At 44.2% G+C, this 26,679-nt stretch overlaps 1 protein-coding gene across 7 annotated transcripts in view; it reads right to left on the minus strand.

The window, feature by feature from the left end:
• Positions 1-26,679, minus strand: part of ASTN2 (astrotactin 2) — a 959,402-nt gene that overhangs the window by 387,690 nt on the left and 545,033 nt on the right. The window lies entirely within an intron of this gene.

Here is a 26,679-nt window from a genome sequence, read left to right on the forward strand (position 1 = left end):
ACAAAAGAGCAAGACCTTGTTTCAAAAAAAAATAAGAAATAGGCTGGGTGTGGTGGCTAACGCCTGTAATCCCAGCACTTTGGAAGGCCAAGGTGGGTGGATCACGAGGTCAGGAGATTGAGACCATTCTGGCCAACATGGTGAAACCCTGCCTCTACTAAAAATACAAAAATTAGCTGGGTGTGCTGGTGCACACCTGTAGTCCCAGCTACTCGGGAGGCTGAGGCAGAAGAATCACTCGAGCCAGGGAGTTGGAGGTGGCAATGAGCCGATATCATGCCACTGCATTCCAGCCTGGTGACAGAGCGAGACTCTGTCTCAAAAAAGAAAAAGAAAAAAAGAAATATTTTCTAAAACAAAATTAATTATTTACATTTAATGTGACCTGAACATTTTTGGCATTATATTCTATTGTTATGTTTCAACTCCGGATCTTATTTATATTTATGAGGACCAACTAAACTCTGATTTTTTTTAATCTTGCCCAAATTACCATCTGAGAGGTCTGGGGAGTCATGCCCTACAAATCATAAATTCTTATCAGATGGGTTTATTTAATCCTATATATCGTGACTTACTTTCCAACCTGTCTCTGGTATAACACTACGAGACAAGGAAGAAAAGCGAAATATTTTACCTCAAAACATGTTTCTTTGCTGTATTTTGAAATGGCCCCGAAAAGCCATTCTTTGTAGGGAAAAACTTGCATCTGTAAAGAATGTCTGCAGGGTGCTGTGGCTCATGCCTGTAATCCCAGTGCTTTGGGAGGCCAAGGTGGGCAGATCACAGCAAGGTCAGGAGTTTGAGACCAGCCTGGTCAACATGGTGAAACCCTATGTCTACTAAAAACACACAAAAATGAGCCAGGCATGTGGCAGTCACCTGTAATCCCAGCTACTTGGGAGGCTGAGGCAGGAGAATCACTTGAACCCAGGAGACAAAGGTTGCAGTGAGCCAGGACCACACCACAGCAGTCCAGTCTGGGCAACAGTGTGAGACTTTGTCTCAAAAAAAAAAAACAAAAAAACAAAAAACCAAAAAACAAAACGAAAAAAACCCCCAAAAACAATGTCTATTAACATAGCTAGATACTTTTCTTTCAGACCTTTCCTAAAAAGATTAACTAAAATCTGAATAGGAAACATTTGTCACCTATTGTCTCTAAGGGCAGCTACTAAAAGATGTTAAAGGAACTTGGGTCTCCACAGTCTTTACCTTAACCGAAACATCCCCATATCCTTACAGCGTGGAACCCACACCCACAATTGCCTCTCTAAAATGTAAAAACCAAGCTGTGCCCTGACCTCCCTGGGCACATGTTTTCAGGACTTCCTGTGGGCTGTGTCATGGGCCATGGTCACTCATATTTGGCTCAGAATAAATGTCTTCAACTATTTTACAGAGTTTGACTCTATTCTTTGACATGTCTTTATTTATCTTAGAGACAGGATCTCACTTCATTACCTAGGTTGGAGTACAGTGGTACAATCATAGCTCACTACAGCCTCAAATTCCTGGGCTTAAGCAACCCTGCAGCCTCAGCCTCCTGAGTAGCTGGGATTACTAGTGTGAGCCACTGCACCCAGGTAGACCTTCAGACCTTCTATCTTCTCTGGCTTCTACTGACACTCATTTAGCAGGGGAAGAGGGTAGCCTTGCTACTGACAAGGGAATAAAGGAGTCCACGTTCTCCATGTGGCCTTCTCTGATCTCCCTAAGAAAAGGCCCCTCTTTTCAGCTGGGTGAGGGTGGGAATTTACCTCCCCACTAGGACTTCATGGATATCTTCCTGGGTGGGAGTGATATGCCTAGTCACTGTTCTTCACTTAACCTCCACTAACACCACGCTGGGTGGAAGGTGGCCCCATGAATGCTGGTCCGTGGTGAGCGTCCTGCTTTTCTACTAGTTCTTCCCTGACAACAACCCAGGAGGAAGGGGGAAGGTGCTTCAATACTGTGGATTAGGGGTGGAAGGCAATGCTCTTCACTGATGTTGAATAGCCAGGGGTAGGGGTGCTCAGTAACTCATTGAGATTAAAGTCCTGGCTCCCCACCCCCTTGAACCTTTGTTCCCATGGGTAGGGGTGGGCTCATTTAATTTTTTTCCTTTTTTGTGGTGTTTGGCTGGAGTAGAGCAGTTATTGTCTAGTGTTTTTCTGTCTTGCTAGGTTGTCCTTTTCCTGGTATTTTGGCTAGTGAAAGCAATTTTGTTTTGTTTTGTTTTTTTCTTCACATGTGTCCATGGGCATTTCTGAGCTGGAGGCTCCTGTAGTTCCAAGGATGGGACACATGAGGCAAAGAGAGAATCCAGGGAATTGGCTACCATGTCTTTTCTTGGTTCCTAAAGTCTTCGGCTGGTCTGCAATGCTCCACCTTTCAGTCTTATGCTTGTTTTATATAGAATATCCAGGGTTTTCGGTTGTATTTAGCGGGAAAAATAGAGAAAATATGTCTACTCCTCCAAAGCCTGTTTTTGCACAGCCCTAGAGCTAAAAATGGCTTTTACATATTTTTTTAAAGAACATAAGACCAAAAAAAGACCACATGTGACCTGCAAAGCCTAAAATATTTACTATATAATCCTTCATACAAAAAAGTTGAAGACCCATGACTTCAACCATGATCAGGCACCTGGGGTTCACTCTGAGTGCGCCTGGAAGGCATAGGCGGGTTGCTGGCAGAGGAATAAGCGATCTCGTTTGCTACTTTGAAGAGATTACTGAAGTTAGTGAATCCAGTTATCTCTAAGCACTTTCCCAGAGTCCACAAAAGGAGTCTGGGGAAGGAAGTCCTAAAAAGGACTGCATCACTTGGAGGCATGCTCCTGTGCTGAGGTTGTAGGGTGAGGAGGTGAGAGGGCCAGGAGTCTAACTCAGGTCAGTGCAGCTCCAGAACCTCATAGCCCCCATTCGGCTCCATTTCAGGGGAGGACTCATAGGAAGACTGAGCTCAAGTCTCCGAGCCTTGAGATTTTGGAGACCTAGCAGGGAGGGACAGGAGGACGCCCGGAGGATTCCCATGGGTCCCCCCACAGGCTAGCCCGGCCTGGCTCCCCCCAGCTTCTTCCTCTATACCATGACCCTGCTCTTGCTGCTTCCCAGCTCGACTTCTCATCATCACCAAGCTCTTTGTTTCTGTTTGTCATTATGCATTTTAATGTTCATTAATTATGGAATGCAAATTGCTCCGAGTACAAAATTTGTTATGAGCTGTTTTACCACCCTACCCCTAGGTCTAGAAGGTGGGCCAGCTATTCTGAGGAGGAGAAGGAAAAACAACCAACTTACAAAACAAAACAATTTGTCCTAGGGCCTGAGTGAATCATATAGTAAATAACCTGGGAGACTTCCAGCTGATGCCAGAGGAGAGGCCCTGCCCCGCCTGGGTCCTGGGTGACATCAGTGTGGCACTTCATTCTTTGCCACAAACTTGGGCCTGAAAGGCAGGTGGGGTAATGGAAAGAGCTCTATCTAGCCTTAGACCCAGCCTTTTACTGGCTCTGCCACCTTGAGCTGGTCACTTGACTTCTCCGGGCCTCAGTTTCTCCTTCTGGAAGGTAAGGATTATGATAAAATCATCCTCAAAGTAAGGGTGGCAGGCAAACCCTGACAGAGCCTGGACAAATGCATGTGAATGGCTCTCCACATTGCTGGATTCCAGTTCTGCCTGGCTGTGGTCTTTAACTGGCTGAGAGCCTTCAGATGAGAACGCTGGACTCTGAGCCTTAGTCTCCTTCAGTGGAGGCACTGGACAGCAGGAAGTCAGAGAGGGCTTTCAGTGCAAAAGGCTCAGTTTTTATCAAAGCAACTACGAATTGTAAAAAGGGGAAAATTAGCTCTGAAGCATTTAAGAGGAAAATGGGGAATTTCCTTGGAAGTGACTGAACTTATTTTTTTAAGACATCCCAAGGATGCCTCCAAACCTGCTTGACTATGAACAATGCCTTGTTCTCCTCCAAGGACTAGGTAAGTATTTGATTTCTTTAAGTCTCATGGCCAGAGCGGGTATAATAACAGTGTTACCTCCTACTAATAGTATTCCTTTCAACAATAGTATCCCTCAAAAATTATGGTAAATACTTTTTATTTATTGTTATTATTCCTTACAGACAGGGTTTTACTCTGTCACCCAGGCTGGCGTGCAGACAGTGAAGCAATCATAGCTCGTTGCGGCCTTGAAATCCTGGGCTCAAAGGATCCTCTTGCATCAGCCTCTCGAATAGCTGGGACTACAGGCATGTGTCATCATGCTCGGCTAATTTTATTTTATTTACTTTATTTTTATTTGTTGTAGAGATGGAGTCTTATCATGTTGACCAGGCTGATCTTGAAATCCTGACCTCAAATGATCTTCCCATATCAGCTTCCCAAAGCCCTGGGATTACAGGTACGAGCCACCATGCCCAGCAGTGGTAAAGATTAAATGAGACATGACAATAATAAGACTAAATACATATGAAACCCAGAGTACACTGTCAGTCACAGAGAATGCACACAACTGTGAATGAAGTCTGACTGAGCCATGTCCTCATTGTGTGCCCTAAGGATTATGATAAAATCATCCTCAAAGTAAGGGTGGCAGGCAAACCCTAACAGAGCCTGGACAAATGCATGTGAATGGCTCTCCACATTGCCGGATTCCAGTTCTGCCTGGCTGTGGTCTTTCTGAATCTCAGTTTCCACAATTCATACACCAGAGAAAGTAACTCCTTCCTTACTAGGCTTGTGAGAGGACCCTTAGAGGACCCTGGGAGGTCATGTAACTGACTTGTACCTGACACCTGATAGGTACTCACAAAATCCTAAATGCTGTTGTAGTTACCTCATTACTTTCTCCAAATAGGACGCATTCAGGGAGAAATGTCAGGGAACCTCATCCAGTGAAATGGTAGGCATTTCTTCCATGCCTACTTTTCCAATGAGCAAACTGAAGCTCAGAGAGGTCAGGTGAGCTGCCTTAGGTCATACAGCAAGCAAGAGGCTGACTGAGCCCCCCCACTGGAGGTCCCCTGACCATGGGACCAAATGAGGTGCTCTTTTCCCTGAGCCACAAGGAGGTGGCCTGTCTGTGGTGTCACATGTGGTTCAGACTGGCTAGGGTAACACAGAGATTCTGAGAACCTTGTGGGAAGGGCCCCCGATGGGTTATCAGAGGACTCAGGTGCTTTAGGGACAGAGGGGTTGTTTGTGGAATAGCCTTGGTTGTACAGATTAGGTACAGCATCTTGGGAAGAAGAGGGAGGGAAAGATGCAAGGAAGGAAATGAAATGCATATTTATTATACACCTGCCATGAGCTGGATGCTTCCCAGTATGCTACCTTTTTTAATCCCCACAAAACTCAGAGGACCGCTAAGATACAATATACTCATTTTACAGGCAAGGTTATTGAAGATCACACAGGCTGAGTAAGGGCTGCTGAATTCTTCAATATGAACCATCCCTTTGATAAGGAACTGAGTGGGCCTGGTTCTCCTCATCTCAGGAGACCTCTGGTGTGCTTCCTGGCATATGAGTGAGTGGGAAAGGCTCTGCCAGTCCCCAATCCCCCACCCCTCTCTCCACTCAGCCTCAATCTGTCAACTAGGCCAGCTAGTCCGTCTATTAATGCCGACATTGATTTGGACAACCAGGCCAATCAAGAGCCCATAATTACTGGGAGTTTTAATCAACTCATGCCAATTCAGCTGCCGCTCAATTTGTGCTGGACTTTGGTGCTGACAAAGAGGGAAGGGGTGGACATGCAAAAAGGATTACGGGGATCAATAGTCCTCAGTAATGAAGGACAGCAGCTGCAGGCACCACCAGGGGGCCTGGGACTTCAGAGTGGAGGAGACAGCCTGCCCCCCATACCCCAGGAGAGCTCCCTGGCATAGAATGAAAACCACCACCCTGCTTCACCTCTGCCTACACCTGGATCTGAAAACTACTTAGGCACCAGCAAGCAGCACCTGTTCTCTGCAGGATCCAACCCTCACTATCTCTCTCTGTGTTTCCCCTTCCTGAAGAATCTTATGTATTCTTCAGAGCCAGCACTCCCATTACGGGGTATACATCCAAAAGAAAACAAATGGTTCTAACAAAAAGACACATGCAACTGTATGTTCACTGCTGCACTATTCACAATAGCAAAGGCATGGACTCAACCTGGGTGCCCATCAATGGTGGATTAGATTAAAAAATAACGTGGTGCATATACACATGAAATACTATGCAGCCATAAAAAGAAGAAAATTATGTCCTTTGCAGCAATATGGATGCAGGTGGAGGCCACTATCCTAAGATAATTAACACAGGAACAGAAAACCAAATACCACATGTTCTCACTTATAAGTGGGAGCTAGGCCAGGCATGGTGGATCATGCCTGTAATACCAGCACTTTGGGAAGCCAAGGCAGGTGGATCACCTGAGGTCAGGAGCTTGAGACCAGCCTGGCCAACATGGTGAAATCCTGTCTCTACTAAAAAGACAAAAAATTAGCCAGGCATGGTGGCAGACACCTGTAATCTTAGGTATTTGGGAGGCTGAGGCAGGAGAATCACTTGAACCCGGGAGGCAGAGGTTGCAGTGAGCCAAGATTGTGCCATTGCATTTCAGCCTGGGCAACATGAGCAAAACTCTTGTCTCAGAAAAAAAGTGGGAGCTAAATATTGGGTACTCATGGACATAAAATGGCAATAAAAGACGCTGGGGACTTCTAGAGGGGAGAAGAAGCCAGGGAGGTGAAAGGGAAGGAACAGGGGCAAGGATTCAAAAACTATTTCTTGGCCACTATGCTTAGTACCTGAGTGATGGGATCAATTGTACCCCAATCCTCAGAATCACGCAATACATCCAGGTAACAAACCTGCACATGTACCCTCTGAATCTAAAATTAACGTTGAAATGAGTTTAAAAAAAATCAAATTCTAAAACATCCTGTAAGTTATAGCTCAGCAGTCTCTGTGGTTATCTTCCTAAGCTCAAAAAGCAGGAGAATGCCGAGGAGACAAAAATATAACTATAAAGTGAATCCAGATACTGTCATTTCCTAGCTGTGTGACTGCAGGCAAGTCACTGCACCTTTCTGGTCCTGGCTTTCCTGTTTTAAAATAGACTCAATAATAAATAAACGCCTCCTGGGATTGCTAGGAACATTCAGTGCTAACACGAATGAGAAATCTTTGTGGGGAGGTTCCTTCTTCCTTTTGATGCCCCATGTCAGAAAGAATCAGTTCTCTTTTCCTTCCATGTTCATTATTCTTTTCCTAGTACAAGCTCCATTCTGCCAGGTGGGATGGTTTCTGGGTCACAGTCTGTTTCCCCATGAGTCCACAGCTATTTGGGGACAGGGACTGTAATACACACAGCTTCCTTTTCTCAGCCCAGCACGTGGGAGGGAGAGACAAGCCAGCATGCAAGGCAAATATGGCCTTTGGGGTCAAGCAAGCTTGGGCTTGAATCCCACCTGTCTTTGCCACTCATTAACCATGTAATGTTAGTCAGTCACTTCATTAACATTTGAACCTCAACTTTCTCAAAGTAAAATTAGCCTAATTACACCTACTCAGAATTGCTATGGAGAAAAAAAAAGTGAGACATTTAATGTCCCTAACACAGTGTTTGGCACAGTAGTAAGATCCCGATTGTTATAAAAGTTGGTATTATGATTATTATCACTCTTAATATTCAATGTTCAGTAAATATTTTTGGAATGTAATAAAATGTCTGGTTGTTTTGCTTAGTTTTGGCTTGAGTTCCAGTGAAATACCAACAGGCCATTATCCCCACATGCCAGCCATCTGTGCAGCATTCAACACACACTTACTGAAGACACCAGAAAGGAAATTCAAATGCTTTCAGGACATACTGTGGGCCAGGCACTACAGGAGGTGTTTTCCTTATACTGCTTTGCTGAAGCCCCACAATTCTATGAGATTGCTTTTTTTGAATTGAAGCCCCACAATTCTATTAGCATGATTTTTGCAGAAGAGAAAACTGAGGGTTTGTGGCTGGATACATCTTTCCCTTGTAGTTCTAGCAGAGCCAGGGTGCAAACATGGGGGTGTTTGACTCCAGGCCCCTGCTTTTCTCCACTGCACCATACCATTCCTTTCCTGTGGAGGCACCAAGAAGTAGAAAAATGAGACTTCCTGACCTCAGGAAGAATCTGGATTGGTGGTAGAGATCAGGTAATTTCCAAGAGGGAGAAAAGTCGTAGTTCAACATGGCTTATGATAAAAAAAAAAAAACGTGCCTAACAACAAAAAACAAACAACCCGACTAAAACATGGGCAAAAGACTTGAATAGACATTTTTCCACAAAAGATACACAAGTGGCCAACTAGCACATGAAAGGATGATCAACATGATTAATGAATCATGAGCGAAATGCAAATCAAAACTACCTCACACTCATTAGGATGGCTGTTATCAAGAGTTCAGAAAATAACGAGTGTTGGTGAGGATGTGGAGAAATTGGAACCCTGGTACACTGTTGGGAGGATTGTAAAATGGTGCAGCTGCTATGAAAAACGGTATGGAGGTTCCTCAAGAAAGTAAAAATAAAACTACCATATGATCGAGCAATCCCACTTCTGGATATATATCCAAAAGCGTTGAAAACAAAATCCTAAAGAGATAGTTACATGCCCTCATTCATAGCATTGTCATTCACAGTAGCTTAAAAGGTAGGATCAATCAGTGTTCACTGACAGATACATATACACACACAATGGAATATTATTCAGCCTTAGAAAGGAAGGAAATTCTGACACGTACCACAGCATGGATAAACCCTGAGGACGTTATGCTAAGTGAAATAAGCCAGTCATAAAAAGACACATGCTGTATAACTCTATTTATATAAGGTGCCTACAGCAGTCAAATTCACTGAGATGGGAAGCAGAATGGTGGTTGCCAGAGGCTGAGGGAAGGGAGAATGAGGAACCATTTAATGGGTATAGAGTTTCAGTTTGGAGAGATAAGTGCTGTAGATTGGGTATACAACAATGTGGGTGTGCATCACACTACCAAACTGTACGCTTTCAATGCTCAAATGTATTTTAACAAAAGGGAAGCGATAAGTCATGTTTCAGGATAGTTTGTGATCAAGAGCAGCGCTGGAATGACAGCATGCTACTGCGGGGCTAGGTTTGCTCACGCACGCTGATCACAGCCAATTATCTGAATAGATGCTGCCCACACTTCCCATTAGAGGAGTCCCAGGGAATTGGAGGACACAGGTTACCATCCTTGCTTTGGGCACATCCCTTCCCTTCTCTGGCCCTCAGTATTCCTAACTGTCCAATGAGAAAAGTGGTAGCTGGTCTGTAGGGGGTTTTCCATCTTGAACCTTCTATGGTTCTTTGCCAAAGGTCAACAGACATTCCAAGGGAGAGAGGTTCTGGATGTAGACAGCACCTACTCCAGTGTGAGCAGCTTGAGAACATGCCTGCATCTTTCCCCCTACAGCCTCTTTAAATGGCTGGTCAACCTTTGGGTGGCAGTGACAAAGCCTTCTGCACGGAGCAAGGGTTTGGTTCAACAAATGCCTGTTCAGAGCCTACTGTCTTCCAGAACTGACAAAGACTTAGCTCTGTTCTTAAAAAAAAAAGAAAAAAAAATCTAGTCTAATGGGTAGGGGGAGAAAAATAAGTAAGAACATTCTTATAGTCCTTGAGGTTTTTTATAAGCACCAAGGCCTGAGGGAGAGGACAGGGAACCTTTCTTAAGAAAATCTGCCAAGACTCCTGAGGAATGTCTATTCGATAGCTATCTGGTGATGATAATAAATAGCCTTTGCATAGCTCATTAATAATAATAATAGCTAACACTGGCACTTACCGTGTGCCAGGCACTGTTTCAATATGTTTTGAATATTAACTCATTATGTACACAGCCTGATGGTATAGGAACTACTAGTCAGTCAACTCATTTTACAAAGAGGAAAACCATGGCACAGACAGCTTTAGCAACTTGTCCCAAGGATACAAGGCACGTGAGTGGCACAGCAGGGATCTGAAGCCACATCATGCTGCCTTTTATAGTGTGTTAAGCTTTCTAAGTTACTTCTTCATCTTTTATATTTTTCTAGCCTCATGGATACAGGTACTGATGTCATTTGGAAGAAGAGTATCCTGAGATGCAGAGATGTAAGAGAACTTCCCAAGATCATATAGTGATTAGGTGTAGGGTGGGACAGAGGCTCTAGTCCTCTCTGTACTGCTACAAAGCTGTGCCTTCTGGGCTGATGCCAAGGCTCAGTGAAGGAGTCCTCTCTGTTGCCAAGGCAGAGGCTCTAACTGTCTTCACCTGGATTCAGGGTGCTGGGAGGAAAATGAACATCTATTATGCACTCCCCATACGCCAGACACACTGCTAGCTATGCTCATTTACAAAATCTTACTTTGGAAGGCTGAGACGGGCAGATCACAAGGTCAAGAAATCGAGACCATCCTGGCCAACATGGTGAAACCCTTTCTCCACTAAAAAAAAAAAATACAAAAATTAGCTGGGTGTGGTGGCGCACGCCTGTAGTCCCAGCTACTCGGGAGGCCGAGGTAGGAGAATTGCTTGAACCCGGGAAGTGGAGATTGCAGTGAGCCAAGACTGTGCCACTGCACTTCAGCCTGGTGCCTGGAGACAGAACAAGACTCTGTCTCAAAAAAAAAAAAAATTATGAAATCTTCCCAGCAATCCAGAAAAGAATGCACCATTATTTTCACCACTCACTGATGGAAAACAGAAGCTTGGAGAGGGAAGATGACTTGCTTCAGGTCTTCACCATAGATGCCTGGATGTCTTTCCATTTTCAGAAGCCTCATGTCCTCTCACTTCTCTGAGTAGCAAAGAGCCAAGGGAATTTTGTTACAGACGAAGTGCAGGGAAGTATTTGGGGAAAATGGCTTATTGTGACATTGCCTGAGCACTCACTATGGAACCAGGTCTCCTTCTAAGAGCACTGAATGCGCATTAACTCATTCCTTCCTCACAGCAACCCTAGGTGGCAAACACCATTATTATGCCCACTTAACAGATGGGGATCTGAAGCACAACCCGTGGAGGTGTACTAACTTGATTAAGGTCACATAGCCAGTAAATGGTAGGGCCAGGAAGCCTGGCACATGAGTCTCTTCTTAACCCTTCTGTAATACTTCCTCATACAACAACCATGTAAGGTAGTATGACATGGGAAAAACAAACTCGGTTTCTCCTTTTATATCTCTCACAGCACAATCAACACAAAGCACTTCTGTGACCTCTGGTCACCAAGAAGCATGTGGCAATTTCTCGCTGCCAGCAATCAATCCTCTGGCAGATCCTTGAGCAGACACTAGCTGGGTGTCCTCTCATTCAGTTGAATTCTGACACTATCTTACTGGAGATGGTGTCAGATCCCACAGGTTGAGGGGATTAAGTCCCACAAGCCTGCCCCCCATTTCCACTGCAAATTGTAAGCCCCAGGTTATTGAACCCGTACTTCTCATGACCGCCTATAAATCAGGGTTCCCACAGTCCTTTCCTTGAGTTTCATTACCTTGCTACAGCAGCTCAGGGAAATACTTATGTTCCCTGGCTTATTATAAAGTACACACCATTAACACCAGATGGAAAAGTTGCACAGGGCAAAGAATGTGGGAGGGGGAACAGAATTTCCATGCCCTCTCTGGGCACATCGTCCTCTAGGAACCACCATGTGTTCCACTCCCTAGAAACCCTTGAACCTAGTCCTTTTGAATTTTTATGCACACTTCAATAATTAGACAGGATTGATTAAATCATTGGGCACTGGTGATCAACTTAACCTTCAGCCCTTCTCCCCACTCCAGAAGCTGGGGGTGGGGCTGAGAGTCCCAATTCTCTAATCATGCCTTGGTCTTTCCTGTGACCACATCACCCTGAAGCTACCTAGTGGTGGACAGCCATCAGTCAACTCAGTATACAAAAAACACTTATCACTTTGATGATAACAAGAATTTTAGAAGTTATATGCTCAGGAACAGGGATAAACACCAATATATATTATTTGGCAGGTACTATTATTTCACCCTTTTTTGAATACTGAGGAGACTAAGACACAAAAAGGTTTCAAGCAACTTGTTTCATTAATAAAGAAGAAGGGGTCGAGACAGGATTTGAACCTGTACAGCTCGATATCAAATAACTTGCGCCTAGCAGTGAGCTAATTATTCAGGGGTCAGGGCCAGGCCTTCATTAGGGCAGGCTGGAGACATGGACTTTGCCATGCTGCAGGGTTTAATGAGCTGCTGTCTCTTCCCCATCTCTTGTCACTAAAAACTCAATTTGCAGCTTGCGGCTGTGTCCTCACATCGCACCTTCTCATTGATCACCCGGACCGTGAGAGAGAAAGATTTTATAAGCTAGTTGGCTTTGCAAAGCATAGAGCAGCAACCACTGAGCATATGCTTCTGTGGGTATATATTTATTCAGCTTATGTTGAGTGTAATTTTGGATGGTATGCATATTTTATTTTTTGTTGCAGAGAGCAATTTAAAGGAAGGAAAAAAAAATCCTTCTCTGAATGGAGACAGATGCGATATATGTTGGACCCTCAGGGGACTGAAAAGGATGAGGTTCCCAAGTCCAGTGTTCTGGGAATGAGAGTGAGTGGAAGGAAACTCACACATGCTGGGAACCCAGCATCAACTCCAACACCCACAGCAAGGCCAGCAAGGCACTAACCACTCAGTCCAGGGCAGAGCCCTTCAAGGTTTTATTCCCAAGGCCTCCCCAGTAGCCTGTCTGACTCTATTCTCTAGACGCTATGTACTGAGTACTAAATATTGCCTGATGGGTTAAGTGCACATCATCCCCCTTTATTTCCCCCACTACTCCATGTTGAGATGCTTCTGTACGTGTGAGAACACAGATGCTGCTACACTGCCCAATGTCATCAACTAGAACAGCAGGAATCTGCATGCTGGGAAGCCTGACTCCAGAACCAGGGCTCTGAAATCCCCACCAATCTCATCTAGTGGTTACTGGAGTCCTCAGCTTGGAGTCCTGACATCCATGATGCCAATTCCTATCTGAGTGATGATGAACATCTCACTTCCCTTTCCAAGCTGGCTTCCACACTCATAGAATGGAGACTGTGATACCATTTTGCTGGGGTGCTATGAAGATTCAGAGATCCAAAGTTACACTTAAAAGTCATTTGAGACATTTGTTCTTTTTTGCTACCCCACCCCCTGCCTAAAAGGTTCTCCTCTTACCCAGGATGAACTCAAGATGTAACATTTTAAAATGAGCCTTAGAAAAAAACCTGCAAGGGTTTGGACCAGTTGGAGAAAAAAAAAAAACCAAAAACGCTCATGTGGGCGCCAAAGATTCAAAGGAAAGAAGCAGCAGCCCAAACCAGAGTCTACACCAGAGCGAATCATTATGAAAGTTTATCTTGTCGTTGTGCAGAAAGGAAGGATCCACGTGTGACTTGAGGGAGCAGGATCCAAAGCGTCATTTCTGGCTCTGTAAATAGACTGTGGGTTCTTTGCTACTTAGGCCACAGTGTCTCTCTAACGTCAGGGCCCGGAAGAGAATCTGACACAGCAGTACTTAGCTGGCGAGCTCTGAATGCAGTTAAAATTCAAATGAAACTGTGGGTTGGCTAATGACCAATTTTTGCTTCAACCGAAAAGTTTTACCTAGCTCCGTAAGACGTGCTAGATGCTGGAGAATCCATTACCAAGAGTCAAGGATAAAATCAAAGAGCTGCTCTGTGCATACCTAAGTGGGAAAACTGTAAAACAACATGATTAGCATAACAGACAGGGTCTTGGCCACTTCTAGAAGGGAGGACAAGGTCAAAGTGGGAAGTGAAGGCCTGGTGGGTGTGCTGGGGGAGGGCTTCTGGAATGCAGGCAATATTCTATTTCTTGACGTGGGTGATGCTTTAGAGGAGAATTGCTTAATTAGTATTGAAACTGTAAATAATGTTTTATACCTTTTTCTATATTATATTGCACAGTAAAATTGCTAAATATCTGACTGTCTTATGGTAAAAGTACTAAAAGGACATGTCAAAGTGTTAGTGGTAGTTACTTGAGGTGGCATGACAGCGGGTGATACTACTCTTTATTTTTTCTCTGTCTGTTCTAAATATTCTTGTATGTGCATATAATAAATTCATAATTTAAACAACAAGTTTTTAGTTGAATTGCTTCATTACCTACATAAGGCAACAACAAAACGTGAAGGTCATTTCTACTACTTCTGCCTGAAATTCCTCCAGCGGTGAGCCTCGTCTTCTCCCTAAGGTTCGATGTGCATGAAAGAACAGCCCTCCGGAGTAAGCTGAGGCTGTCAGATCCCACTGGCTCCTTTAAAGGCCTATCTGCAGTGTCTTCTCTCTCTGGACCCAAGGGCATCTTTGACTTAGGGACTTGTGGGGAAGGGAGATGCCCCGAGAGAATCAAGTTTAACCCTGAATTTGTAGGAAGGATAGGAGCTTAGCTGAGGATTCACAGTAAACAGAGCCATGTTGAGAAACAGGGTCCCTTAATCATCTCGGACTGTACTATCCCCATGATAATGGGCCTGGAAAATCACCCTTCCCTTTCAGTGATGATGAAGAAAATTTCTGAAAACCAAGGAAAGCCAGAAAAGCTCCTCCCTCCACAATAGGAACTGATCTTAGGAAGGGAGTCTATGGCACTGGGTTTTGCTCATGCCTGACTACTTTCACTGGGCCCAGCCACAATATTGTAAGTGCAGGGATCATTCCCATTTTATGGACCAGATTAGACAGGCTCAGATACATTCGGCAATTTGCCCAAAGTCACACAGGTTCTCTGTTACAGGGCTGGGATTTGAATCCCAGTCTGAATCATGGACAAGTCTATTCTTTTCACTGGACTGGAATTCTGATTAACTAACTCATCTCCCTCTAAGAATGTCTGCCACTCAGCTCGGGAAGAATTTTCTCAATGAGGAGAAAGGCTTTTGAGTGTTTGATGAAAACTTCTCACTGTTTGCTCCCTCAAGGGAAAGGGATTTCAAAACTCCTCAGTTAGTGGGTGAAGACTTCTTAAAATGGGGATCAGAGAGAAGCTGGAGAAAACAGGGGAAAGGATAAATTTTATTAGTTAAAAAATTTAATAACAATAATAATAATGTCATTTCTCATCCACTTAACCTCAAGCTCTATAATGAAAGATGAAAGAACGAAGATAAAAATAAAAGAGGTAAGCTATCCTGGGTGGAAGAGAGTCCTACATGGGCATTTCAGACACCTGGGTTCCATCTAAGCATAGCTCTTGGGCTCTTTAGCCTTAATTTGATCATCTTTATGACCCAAGGGGGAATGAATACACACACACACACACACACACACACACACACACACACACACACACACAAAACAGATATATATATATATAAAAAATGTACGTATGTACACACACACACACACACACACACACACACACACATACATTAAGATCAAGCTAGTAAGTCAGTTGTCTTGAAAAAAAAAATGGAAGAGCTCTAGGAAAAGCAGAATATGTAGTTCTGACTTAGAAAATTGTCCCAAAGAAACACAACTGTATGCATTTATGCTTCCATTTTTGAACATATATATATACATATAAATTCTTATTTATATTTGCATATGCATAGAGAAGAAGTGTATAGAAGGACATATATCTATCTATATATACACCAAACTGTGGCACATTTATCTCTAAAGTTGGTGAGTAGTTAAGAAAAAGGGCCTTGATTTTTTTTTCTTTATACGTTTCAACACTGTTCAAGTTTCTTTTCTTTTCTTTTCTTTTCTTTTTTTTTTTTCGGAGACAGAGTCTCTGTCACCCAGGCTGGAGTGCAATGGTGCAATCTCAGCTCACTGCAACCTCCGCCTCTTGGGCTCAAGTGATTCTCCTGCCTCAGCCTCCCAAGTAGCTAGGATTAAAGGAACGTGCCACCATGCTCAGCTAAGTTTTGTACTTTTAGTAGAAACAGGGTTTTACTGGTTTGCCAGACTGGTTTCAAACTCCTAACCTCAGGTGATCTATCCACCTTGGCCTCCCAAAGTTCTGGGATTACAGGCGTGAGCCACCATGCCCCAACCTTATTTTATTTTATAATGAGAATGAGCTACTTTTAGAAAAAAAAAATGTTTTAAAAGGAAGATTGATGACCAAATGGAGAAAATACCTTATGAATGCAAAAATATTATTAAGATGAACATAATTATTCCAGCTTTTCATTTCAGAGCTAAGAAGGTGTCCAATGATCAGCATCCCAACGCCTCTGGAGACACTCACTGTGTTAGGCACAGCCACTGAGAACTCTGAAGTCATGACTTCTGACTTCCTCCAACCCTCAAGGAAACAGCAGACCCAAGGCATCATTTACTCTCCTCTGCATTGCCTCCTGCCTCTGGGCCCTCTTACAGACATTGTGTACACTTCACTGGACTCCACTTCCAAATGTACTACATTTATTTTATCTCTCTGCTCAGAGACCCTTTAGGCCAAATACCCTAGCCTGCCCATGGACTGCATTCTGAAAGAAAAGCAGCACCTAAAACAGTGTGAAACACCAGATGCTCTATTGCTCCTTCTAAAAAAATTCGTCCACACCTTCACCCAAAATAATGAAACACTAATACAATTTGAAAACTGTCCTTACAGACTTCTGGGAATCTGTAACCTCTGCCTCCCAGGTTCACATGATTCTCCTGCCTCAGCCTCCCCAGTAACTGGGACTATAGGCACGCACCATCATGCCCAGCTAATTTTTGTAGTGTTTAGTAGAGACAGGGTTTCACCATATTGGCCAGGCTGGTCTCGAACTCCTGACTGCAGGTGATCCACCTGCCTTGCCCTCCCAAAGTGCTGGGATTATAGGCGTGAGCCACTGCGGCCAGCCTGGGAATCTCTTCAAAAGAAACAGCTCAAAAACCAGAAAGTGGCTTCTGCCCAAAGGTGCTCAGAGCAGCACTGTTTATAATAGACTAAATCTGGAAGCAATCAACATGTCCAACCAGAAGACAAAGCAAATGCTGGTATGTTTCCCTTCATGAAATATTGGGCAATATCAGTGATACATATGAATTTGTCCTGGTAAAGGTTTTGGTATCAACCTGTTTGGGCCCTATTTGGCCCAGATTCCCTGCTCTAGAACTGAGTAGCTATGTGGTCCTGAGCAAATTACATAAGTTTTCTCTGGCTCAGTTTTCCCATATGTAAGAAAAGGGATAATAGTGAGATCTACCGTAGAAGCTCTGGATCATAGCAAGCACTCAAACAATTTTAGCTCTCATCCTTGCCACCACCGCCATCCTCAACTCTGCATGAGATATCAGATAATAATAACAGCAACCGTGTTTTGTGCCTGCTTAGGGCCATGTGCTGGCCCATTGCGTATGCATTATCTCAGTTAGCCCTAAAAGCAGCTTTGGCAGGCGTAAGTATTATTATCCCCGTTTTACTCAACAGGAACTCGAGGCTCAGAGGCTTTAAGTAACCTGTCCCAACGTCACATGGCTAGTGAATGACAAGGTAAGATTTTGGCCCAGGTTTCTTTGATGCTAAAAAAGTGTGTACTTAAGCGTTATAGTGTCTTCCTGGAGGTAGGGGATGACGGTGGGAGATGAGAGCGGGAGCAGTGATTTATGCAGGGCTTGCAGCCAACAGGTGGGAGAACCGGGAACGCAGCTTCCATTTCCTGCCTCCAATCTGGGGCTCCCTTCTCATTATAACCCCACACCGTTATTTCAGGAATCAAAGGGTAAAACCCATCACTTTGGAGAAAGGAGGGCTGCTTCCTGACTTTAACAGATAATGACTTCCACACAATAAAACCAGCTTACCAGAAATACCATCAGACCCAGCAAATCCAAGTCCCAACAAAACGAGGGGAAAAAGAGAGAAGGCTTCAAATGTCATGAGAAGAATAAAATATTTAATGTCATAAAAGGGTACATAGACTTTATGAGAATGCCACACATAAGAATCTGGGAAACCCTATTATCCCACCCACCCACCAAGCCTGCTCCCAATTCGTAAAGGAAAGATGCAAAGGCTCCTGACTGAGGAGCTGCTCCCTCCTTTTCTTTCCCAAACGCGGAGTCCTGTGGGGAAGCACTGAATCAATGGACGTAGTACAGTTCCAGTTTCCTTCTTCACTGACTATTCCTATGCCCTTTCCCAGTTCTCATCCTCTTTAGCTTCCTCTGGATCTCTTGGATGCAGAGGAGGAGGAATAAATACTGGACATCAATAGAGGGTAAAGAGAAGAAAGTGCCCTTTTCCTTTATGGCCCCTGAGACTGGGGACATTGCCTTATCCCTGGGGAACTATTCTCAGCCTTTCGAAGGTGTCATCTGATGAATTAAAAGAACGAGCTTTGGAGTGTGATAGACTTGGGTGTGAATTTCTGCTCTGCCTTTACCTGGTTGGTTGGATTTGGGCAAGTTTCTCGTACTTTCTGACTCTTTTTCCTTATGGATAAAATGGGAGTAATAATAGTGCTTGCCTTATAAGGTAGCTGTGAGGATTTCTGGGTCCAGGCACATAATTAGTATTGAAACGTCTCGCTGTATCTGTGTCAGTAATACTAGGCCTGATATTATTTATAGGATTTATTCATTTATTTTTAGTAACTTTAATAATATCAGGCCTAGTATTACCCATCAAGGTATTTAATACATATAGAGAATTCTCCACCTGTGGACCTATTCAACCAGAGGATACTTTGATGAAGACACCAGGAGGAAGATGCGTCATCCTGTAAATCCTGTTTCAAACCCAAGAGTCTGAAGTTACTCCCATAAAAACACCTGCCTGTTGTCTTTGCAACTTTCCAACAGCTTTTAAAAGGAAAAATAGGGCAAACATCAGTCCTCTCATTTTGGATTTTGGCTGAACCTGTCTCATTTGTCTTCTGAAGCTATCATACTCCATGTGGCTGATCTGCAGGGATAACTTGAGCCGTGAAAGTCCACTTCTGGAAAAGGAGAACAAGTCTCCAGGGCCCAGACCCCATGGAGGCTCAGCCCAGCTGTGCTGCGTAGGAGGCTTAACGAGCAGGCAGGCTGGGCTGGGCTTCCTCTGGTCAACAGGGCCTGGGTTGTGCGCCAAGGTGATTTCTCACTCTGCTGATTCTTCTTGCCAGTCTTCCCCATCCCTCTTGAGTTTTGTTCCTTTAATTACAGCCCAACCGAGTCATTAAAAGTGGGAAAGGATGAAGAATGGAGAAAAGCAGTCTCTCTCCCTTAGAAGACCCAGATTCCAGGTCTTGCCTCCCTCTGAGCAATGCTATAAGATCCCTGACCTATAATCAGTGGAAATCCGTATGTTTATTCATCTTGACTTCTAGAAAGGTGGCCTCTTGTTGTCTCTCAGCACCTCGGTGCCATCAGGGGTCCTATGAGCTTTCCTAATATCTGGCAGGCCAGATGTTTTCCTTTGGATCAAAATGAAAAAAGAAAAAGATGGGGCAGAGGAGGCAGAAATGTGACTGGGTGATTTGTAGGGTGAATTAAGTTGAGGAGTGTGGAACTGGTTTGAGATTGGTCTGGAATTCAGAGGCAGGGCTAAGAACTGACACTAGAGGCTCCTCCTAAAATAGTACACCATTGCTCTCTAGGACCCAGAGAATATGCAAACCTTCCACCGCCCTTAGTCCTCCCTATGAAGGCCCTGACAATTTAATGTTCCCATCCTTTCTCATTATGTTTCTCCACATATCTCAGTTTCTTACCAGATAGTTTCATTTTTCTCATGTGCAAAGTGAAGGTAATACTAATATCTAGCTCATAATATTACTGTAAGAATTAAGTTGGTTAAAAGAAGCAAAACGCTTAGAACCGTGCTGGATGGTCTTTATCTGGATGGTTGCTCTTGTATTACCAGCTTTTCTTTCTTTGTAAAATGGACGTGATGGTACCATGTAGTTACAGGCATTAGTTGCCATGAACATAGGCAAAATAGCACATAGTAAGTGTGCAGTTAATGCCAGTTCTCTCTTGTGACTACTCTTTCCTCTGCAATACTCACACCAATCCTCTTAGACAGTCTCACACAGAGAGACAAAGTGGTTTGTTCAAGGTTATGCTGCAGTCCTGCCGAAGCCTATCTTGTCTTCTGAAGGAGCTATTAAAACAAGGCGTAACTCTTGTGGTGTTTTGCTCCTGCTCCATTCACAATGCTGGATACAGGACTGTTGCCAAATAGGTAATTATACTGTACAGTGACAAAGCTGACGCTGTGGGGACATCACTGTTGGAATGCGCAACTGGAAATGGGTCTTGGAATTAAATGTAGATTGTATTACTACCTCCCGATATGAATTGAGCAATTTCTGTATCTTTCTAGGCCTTTGTTTTTTCTGTTTGTATAATGGGAAAGGGTCCCTTCTGGCTCTGGCAGCCCTCCTCTGTATCCATGCAATGGGTAAATGGGTAGATTAAAGATGGCCAGGCCGGGCGCGGTGGCTCACGCCTGTAATCCCAGCACTTCGGGAGGCCGAGGCGGGTGGATCACGAGGTCAAGAGATCGAGACCATCCTGGTCAACATGGTGAAACCCCATCTCTACTAAAAATACAAAAAATCAGCTGGGCATGGTGGCGCGTGCCTGAAATCCCAGCTACTCAGGAGGCTGAGGCAGGAGAATTGCCTGAACCCAGGAGGCGGAGGTTGCGGTGAGCCGAGATGGCGCCATTGCACTCCAGCCTGGGTAACAAGAGCAAAACTCCATCTCAAAAAAAGAAAAAAAAGAAAAAAGAAAAAAAAAAAAAAAAAAAGATGGCCACACATTATTTGCTACTCTTCTCATTGACAGGGGAAATCTAGCTCTCTGCCCCTTGAATCTGGGCTGACCTTACTGACCTGCTTGACCATTAGAATGTGGTGGAAACGATATTGTGAGACTTCTGAGGCTAGGGACTAAGAATCCTTGCAGCTTCTGACTAGGTATTTAGAATGCTGCATCTTGGGATGGTTCCTTAGTAAGCCCAGGCTCCATGACGCGAGAAGCCCAAGCCAGATGGGGAGCCCACGAACAAACCCTCTATCTAGTCGACAGCAGCTCAGGTTCCAGCAGAGCCAGTGTCAAGTGCCAATGGTACCGGTCCTAGCCACAGACAGGTAATAAAGGATCTCTTCTGCAAATATCTCCTCCAGTCCCAGATGCCCTATCTGTCTTGGATCAGAGACAAACCAGCTGCACCCTCCACATAGCCCTGATTCACAAAACTGTAGACAAAACAAGAGTGTCTGAAGCTAATGAGTTTTGGGATAGTTTGTTACACAATAAGAGCTGGAACAAGGAAAGCGAGCTATGATCCGATATTTCAAAGGGAGTTGAAGAGGACAGATTGTGATCACCAGATTGTTTGGTGTTGGGTTAATCAAAAGGCTTCCCGTGCTGGGAAAACCAGAACAACATAAAAGAATGGCATTAGTGAAATGCGTCAGGGGGCAGCAATTACACAGAGATGGTTGTGGAAGTGTCCTCCATGCGAAGCTGTGATTAAGTGCCTACAGTTTTCTTTGTTTTTGTCCTCCATCTTGATTAAAATTTTGCAGTGTTTATAGTGCCACACAGAATGAATGGACCCATAGCTTACATTTCAAACTGTGCCTTGCTGACATCATTATGTTTGTCAGATTTATAACATTTCTAATACACAACAATTTTTCACTCTTGGAAACATGGAAGGGGAACACAGGCTCCCTCTGTTTTCTCCTGTTTCATTCACAGTTACCTTCTCTATTCCTGGTCAAGGGGTATAGTCTCCTTGGAAATAATTGAAAATAAAAATTATACCACAATTTTAAAAACATATTGTCTATTGTTTCACCTTTCTCATATGATCTTTTACCTTTTATCAGTATTTTATTGCTATTGAAGCAAGTCACTATGCAATTGGTGGCTTAAAGTAACACACATTTATTGTCTTACAGTCCTACAGTTTATAAGTCCACCACAGAGGAGGGGGATCAAGACCATTCTGGCTAACACGGTGAAACCCCATCTCTACAAAAATTTAAAAAAGTAACCAGGCATGATGGTGCATGCCTGTAGTCCTAGCTACTCTGCGGGCTGAAGCAGGAGAATTGCTCAAATCTGGGAGACAGAGGTTGCAGTGAGCCGAGATTACGCCTCTGTACTCTAGTGGGGGTGACACTGCAAGACTCTGACTCAAAAAAAAAAAAAAATGTCCAACTCGGGTCTCAATGGGCTCAAATTTAGGTGTTGGCAGGGTTGCATTCCTTTCTGGAGGTTCCAGAGGAAGTCTTTCTCTTTGCTTTTCCAGCTTCTAAACACTACTTCTCTTCCTTACCACGTAACTCTCTTTCTCCAGCTTCAAAGCTGGCAGTGCTGCCTCTCTCTACCCCACTCCTCTGCTTTCCTGAGCACACTCTGATAATCCAAGATACTCTCTTTCTTTCAAGGTCAGCTAATTAGCCATCTTAACTCCATGTGCAAATTTAATTCCTGCTTTCGTCATGAAAGGTAACAGAATGGAGTCGCAGGCTCTGAGAATTAGGATGTGGACATCTTTGCAGGGTTCATTATTTTGCCTATTAGACATCGATGGCCATCCCCCATTTGGGAAACTACATAGCTGAGAAACACATTATCCAAAGGGAAGGTTACCACAGCAGAACCAGAAAACTAAACAAAGAGATGTCAGATTTTTTTAATCTTGTGTTTCAAAAGTTGAGGTCTAGAAGGTAGACCTATCACAGAAGGTAAAATAATCATCATCATTATAATGACAATAATAAACCAATAGAAGAATCTGTGATCTGTTAGAGAATTACTTTCCCTCATATCCACAAAGAAGTAAAGGTCATTTGAGCTGAGGGAAGAGAGGAATGTTGACAGTCAAACAAGGTAATCTAGAAAATGCTAATGAGTATCCTAAAAGGGGGTCCCATTCTTTATTCCCACCAGGCTAAGCCGATGAGTGGATGAAGGAGAGGAGGGGCAGAATGTCAGGTGGGTCTGAGGACTGTAAAGGCAAAGGGATTCTGGGCATCCTTGCTATATAGTGCAGGTTGACAGCAAGTATGGTGAGTGCTCCTCCCCTGTGTGAAAACAGCTGACTACTGACCCTTTTCTGGCATGTCTAGATCAAAAGAGTTCCAGACAGTTTCCCTCAGATCGTCCGGGTGGGACTGTTGGACATTTCTCATGCCCTCTGGAGGCTGGAAAAGCTATCTGATGGACAGAGCCAGCTGGCCTTAAATGACCTTGTGGTGGAATACAGCATATGAGGCAGCAGCTGCGCTACACACCTGTGAATCAGGTGGGAACAGAGAGGAAGGAGAGTGACAGACAAGGGCCAAATGAGGCAGCAGGTACCAGATTAAAAAGTGATGGCCCAGCACCAAACATACCCTTCGTTCCTAGGCCTTTCGGGTACATCGGCCCCGTGAACTCAAATGTTCAGTGAAGACATGGGAGGCAGAAAAAAAATGAAATTGACTAGAGTTAAGTTTCCACTAACAATGGAACAGAAATGAAATGAAATTCAATTATAGAAATGTTCTAGAACATTAGATATGCTGTGCTCCTAAATTTGTGTGGCCCCAAATATCATATCCACTACCTACAAATGTCAGTAATGTGGTCTCATTATCTTATTCATAAATGGTACTTTATAAATCCTAAATCAATGCCAGTTATATTCTTTGAGGTCTTTGTGTTTTTGTTTTTTTAATAAAAATCTATCCGTTCAATAATTGCTGCTCCCTTTTTAAATATTAAGAAACTGATGCTAATGAAGTCAGCACAGACTCCAAAGCTATGGTCCTTCTAATGCCTAAATCCAGGCTTTAGCCCACTTCACTCAGCCCAGCCTCCTTTCCATAGAACTCACCTCAGCTCCCAGTAAGGAATGACAGTGAAGACCTGGTCTTGATCCTCCACCCTGACACCTGGTGGTAAGACCTTGAAAAGTCACCTGCTTCCTGAGCCTGTTTCCACATTCCTGAGGAAATCTATTGCCCAGGTTTGTGTGAGGATGAGCTCTTAGCTTATAGACAAGCTTTGAGAACTCTAAGGTATTCTAAAAATACAAGGCATTATTATTTTATACCTGAAAATTTTTCTTTTGTGTTTTATTTTTAGAGATGGAGTCCTGCTCTGTCACCAGGCTGAAGAGCAGTGTTACCTTCTCAGCTCACCGCAACCTCCGCCTCCTGGGTTCACTCCTGCCTCAGCCTCCCGAGTAGCTGGGACTACAGGCACGCGCCACCACACCCAGCTAGTTTTTGTATTTTTAGTAGACATAGGGTTTCACTATGTTGGCCAGGATGGTCTCGATCTCTTGACCTTGTGATCCTCCTGCCTTTGCCTCCCAAAGTGCTGGGATTACAGGCGTGAGCTGCTGAGTCCAATCAGGAATTTCTTAGAATGGGAGCTATGGGAAGAAGTTTCTCTTTAAATACATGATGGAGAGTCTACAGAGAAATAAAATGGATTTTAAAATCTCAGTATAAATGTGGTATTTCCCTGTCTATTCTGAAGCACAGAGAGGAGCTTGCCTTACATCCATTGAACCCTGAAGTAGCAGTTTTTAAAAGGTCAGCCTCACATTCTGGACAAAACGTAGAATATCCTTTTGAGCTGTTTGTCCACTGGCTGGGTTTAAGACTTGAGCAAATCCCCCTCTCCCTCACTGGGTCTCACCTTTCCATTGTGCTATATGAAGGGCTAGGTTGCGATGGTCTGAGGGAGACAGCCGCTGATGTATATCCATCTAGCATCTACAACTCCTGTTGCCAGCACCCCAGTGCTTCTTGAGAGTCCATGCCTTTGTCCATCTCAGGGCCATGCATTTCAGGTATAGCTGCCTCTTGGTGCTAGCTCCAGGTATGGCTGGCTCTGGGATAAGCCCAGTTAATCCTCCTGACAAGCAATTAGCACAGGGATGGATGGGTATGAGAACTAAGTTGGCCCAGTGAGATGCAGTCTAGTGACAGTAGTTGGAGACACTAGGAAAGAGCTGTTTTTGTCCTGTAGGACCTGCATCCAGCCTGCAGCCGACCCGAGAACGGCACAGTGCTAAAGAAAGCAGAGCTAAGATAAGGAGGGTAACTCCCATGACATTCCTCGAGCCCTTCAATCCAATTTTCCAGACTTCCACTTACGCCACGGTATTTCCTTTTCTTCTTTTCTTGCCTGTACTAGTTTTAATTTCTAACACTTGTAATCCTAATAGTTCTAGTCACTAAAATTTCTAATTGCCCATTCACCTCTGAAGATCTGTTGATCTTCAACAGATCTTCCTTGAGTCTCGAATACAGTTTGATTGCATTATCTCATTCTAGAAGCGTCTTCTTTGTATTGGTCTCCTGAAGTCTGTTTTTCTCTCAGCTGGTGTGTAGCCACATCAAGGGCCGAGAGTCTGTTCTAGCTCCCTGGGGCTCAGAGTGCCTAGTCCAGAGCAGGATTCCCATCCCTAGTTCAGTCCTTCCCTTCTTGTTCTTTCTATTTTCTTTGTTTTCTGAGATGGTACTTTTGGGATGTTGAGCTGAATCAACGGATTCCCCGGGTTCTCCCTCAGTTTTTTAAGAAACATAAACTGAAAAGCCGCTCTGTTCTAGAAAGGGTCACGGGTGACTATTATAAAGGCAAGTACGGCATACGGTAAGGATACTGTATGGAAAAGAGGGTCACGGGGCGGTGGGGAGGAAAAAGGCTCATAAAGAGGAGGTCTCTGGAAGGATGTTCACTTGCTTGCTTCATAGGCTTGGAGAGAAATTCTTTCTAGGCAGAGGGAAGGTACAAGCAAAGGTTCTGAGGCATGAAACAGTCAGGCGAGTTCACAGAACTCCATCTAACTGGCCCCACTTGGCTCTAGTGTAGATTGAAATGAAGTGATAAGAGACGCGGCTGGAGAGACTGAAAAGGGGCCACAGAAAGAAGAGCACTGAATGCCAGGCTGAGTTTAGCCTATGTGGCAATATTTCCCAAGTGTATTTCCAAGATACCCCAGTGTGCGTGCGTGTGTGTGTGTGTGTGTGTGTGCGCGCGCACACGTGCGCGCGTTATACCCTCAGGTTCCTGGGACCTAGTCTCCTCTATAAAGTAAAAGCATTCTAGAGGCTGAACCCTGTAACTTAGGTCGTTCCCATAAAACCCTCAATTTTGGCACACCCTCTGCAAGCAACAGGAACCCTCCACATCTTCCTCATGTCCTTGTCCCACACTAGATACTGAAATTCCAAGCAAACAAGGCTGCCTCTCCCTCCTTCATGTCTTTGCTCGGCCGTCTCCCCTCTTTTCCTAATGTAAGTTGACTCATCTTTTGAAGCCAAAAAGCCCAAGCCAAAAGCCAACTTCCCAAGGAAGCCTGCTATGAGACTGAGGTCCCAGCTGAAAATTTCTCTTCTAGACCAGCCAAAGCAGCCCCTCTCCATACTAGTTTTACCCCACTGACATCCCACTACTATTGTATTCACAAAGGTAAGGCATGCCCTGTCTTACTCTCAAATGGACTGTAAAGTTCTGAAGGCCAGAAGTTCTCCAAGACCTATTGCGTGCTGGGCACTTAAGTTATAATGTCTTGTTTCATTCTTCTAACGATTCCAAGAGGCAGGTTTAAGGATCTCATTTTACAGGTGAGGAAACCCAGATAGGCTGGTGTGCTGAAGGCTGCAGAGGCAGGTAAGGGTAGTGTGAGTGTGATCCTCTTGACCAGCGTTCCCTCACAGGGCG

The sequence above is a fragment of the Saimiri boliviensis genome, chromosome 2 (assembly GCF_048565385.1).
Source record: "Saimiri boliviensis isolate mSaiBol1 chromosome 2, mSaiBol1.pri, whole genome shotgun sequence".
NCBI lineage: Eukaryota > Metazoa > Chordata > Mammalia > Primates > Cebidae > Saimiri > Saimiri boliviensis.